The sequence below is a fragment of the Pinus tabuliformis genome, chromosome X (genome assembly GCF_031772625.1).
Source record: "Pinus tabuliformis cultivar Carrire ecotype Pingquan chromosome X, CPIR1, whole genome shotgun sequence".
In the NCBI taxonomy this organism is placed as follows: domain Eukaryota; kingdom Viridiplantae; phylum Streptophyta; class Pinopsida; order Pinales; family Pinaceae; genus Pinus; species Pinus tabuliformis.
In genome coordinates this window covers 1,273,727,889-1,273,731,008 of record NC_142308.1, presented here as the reverse complement: position 1 = coordinate 1,273,731,008, position 3,120 = coordinate 1,273,727,889, and positions in this window count along the sequence as shown.

The window sequence follows — 3,120 nt, the reverse complement described above, 5'->3', positions numbered from 1 at the left end:
TAATTAACAAACTTCATGATAGGATCAAGAAATGGACATGTAGATCTTTGAATTTTGCAAGGCGCCTTGTGCTCACAAAGGTTGTCTTGCAAGCCATACCCATTTTCATGATGTCAGCTCTTCCTGCTCCTAAAGGAGTTATGCAACAGATCAAGAACATTCAAAGAGATTTTCTTTGGGGCAAAGGGGAAGAGAAAAAGAAATGGGCTTTGGTAGATTGGGACAAGCTCTGCAAACCTAAGGCCCATGGTGGTTTGGGGCTTCATGACCCTGAAATGCTTAGCAAAGTTTTGGGTGCAAAACTTTGGTGGAGGTGGTTTAAGGAATCAGCAACCCCTTGGGCCAAGCTTTGGAAACAAAAATATGCAAATAATTGGTAGGAGAGGGATCATATCCGAATGTCTGGGCTTATCAAGGGCTCCCACATTTGGAACCTTTCTTGGGAAAATAGAGCCATTTTCCAGCAACACAGCTTCTGGGAGATCCGAGCTAGGAACCTGGCAAGATTCTGGGAGGAAAACTAGAAACAGGAACCAAACTTGTTTAGGGAAGAACTAACCGCTCTTAAGAATGACACTAACAATAAAGGTTTATGTATGGTAAGTGACTTCTTGGATCAGGTAAGGAACAATGGTAAATGGAGAATATGGAAGGATCTAGGCTATAGTGAACAGAGCCCTTTGAAAGCTCAGGCAGGCTCTCTTGCTCTAGACTTGGAAAAGAGGAAGATTTTGGTATCATCCTCGTCTGACCAACTGATATGGGGAAGAAACACAGAAGGTAACTTTAACCTCAAAGAAGCTAAACGAATAGCCCTAGGATTTGATTATCAAAACCTTGATAAGGTATGGAAGGACCTTTGGTAGCACCCACATTGGATGAAAATAAAGTTGTTTATGTGGTTGGTTCAACAAAACAAAATTTTAACTTGGGAAATCTTCTGAAAAGGGGTTTTGTTGGCCCATCCAAATGCCATCTATGTGGTACACAAGAGGAGATGATGGAACACTTACTCAACCTCTGCCTATTCACCTCTACCTTGTGGGATTGGGTGGCCTCAGTCTTCAGGCAAGCTGACAGGGACAAACTCAATATTACCAACACTTTGAAGAATTGGAGAAAATACTTCTCAGGCAATGAAATCATCAACATAGCATGAACTCTGGTTCCAAGCTTCTTAATCTGGGATGTCTGGAAAGAACGCAATGACAGGATTTTCAAGAACAAAACTGGCTCAACCCAGAACACTATTGCACAAATATTAAGACAACTCAAAGACATTGTTGGAGCCCTTTAAGGGATACCTCCCGAGGACCCAACTCTGCCCCAAGACGCTCGTATACTGCTGCAGCTGGGTCTCCATTCGCTAGTTCCCCAGAGCATATACAAGGGTGTGAGCCAGATAAATGCTGGTAAAGACTTCTGGCAACCTCCTCCTCATGGTTTCTTGAAAATCAATATAGATGGAGCCTCTAAAGGTAACCTAGGGATGGCTAGTTTTGGCGGGGTCATCAGAGATGAGCAGGGGTGCATAAAGGATATCTTTCATAGTCATTTGGGGATTGCCACTAATAACATGGCGGAGCTCATGGCCTTAGAGCAGTTCCTGGAAATACTGATCGAGTCAAATTTACATAATTCCATCATTGAAGCAGACTCTGAATTGGTTATTAATGCGGCCAAGAAGATATGTAATGGAAAAGCACCTAGAAAAGTTTCAAAACATTGGTGGCTTTTGCAGGTCTTTCTTCGAATTCATTCCCAGCTACGAACCCTGAGAACGGTCAGTTTGTTCGTGTGCGAAGAAAAGCCAATATGCTAGTTGATCGTCTTGCGAATGAAGGAGTGTTTTGCAAGGAAAGTTACAGCAAGTATTCTTGGGATTCAAAACTCTCGGGGAAATTGCGTGAGGATTGTCAAAGATAGACGGCCAAAAACATGGAGAACTTCCAGACTATTAGGAATGAACAAGAAGGAAGACTAGTGGAAGCAAGAGAAAGCAGAAGTGAAAGTCATTCTTAACCATTGATCCCTCAAAATGCTTAAAATAGATTTTTCTACAGGGGAGGGGTACTTGGTAAATAGCATGCTTCTTAGAAGGTCGCCGACCACAGATCTTGATAGCCTTCGTCATCAAATGGCTATCGGGTGGGAAAGTGATCGAAGGTTAACTATTCAAGTGGACTCAAAGATTTTTAGATTAGTGGTTCATAATCTTCATCGAGTCCGAAAAGCAAGTAAAGGTCATGCAAGTTTCTGATTCGATATCTCGGAGGACCGTCAAATCAACAGGGGCCTAATCGTTTGGATTTTGGGTTCTAAAAGTGATCGAAGGTTAAGTCTCAGACCGGACCTGAACATTTATAAAACAATGGCTCATAATCCTTATCGGATCCGTGAACCAGGTAAAATGGGCGCATGTTGTTGTGGCAATAGTGTTCGTGACTGTCAGATCTTATTATATTTGGTATGATTGGGAGTCTATATCCTCTGGTAAACTGAGGGAAGAGTGTCATCGACAAGCGGCCAAAGACATAGAGTGCTTCCAAATCATGAATAATGGGCAGGAGGTAGACTAGTGGGAGTAGGATAGAGCGGAAGTACTAGAGCCGGGTCAAAGTACCACAATAAATCCTAACCATCGATCCTGCAGTCAATGCTCACGTCATAGTCAACTACAGGGGTTGAGGAGGTGATAAACAATGTGCTAGTTGAAGGGCCGCAGGCCATAGGATCTGATGGTCTTCGACATCGAATGGATATCGGGTTCCAACTTTATTGGAGGTTAAGTCAAAGAGCGGACCCGAATTCTTTATAGATCAAGGTTTTAATATGTATCGGATCCATAAAGCGGGTAAGTATTGTGCAAGTTTCTGAAGTGATAACTTGAGGACCGTCAGATTAATTGGGTGTTGATCTATGATGCAAGATCACTGTGCAACTCAGTTGATCGGAGTGATATTCAACCTTTCGATTAAAGGTAAGAGCGACGATCACGATTGATCGAAGAATTTTTAAACCGTCCGATTGAAAGTCAGATAGACGGTGGAGACGGAGGGATAATAATTGTGGAGATAGAGCGGCAAGAATTGAATGAGAAGAATTGTAGTGAGATCAACA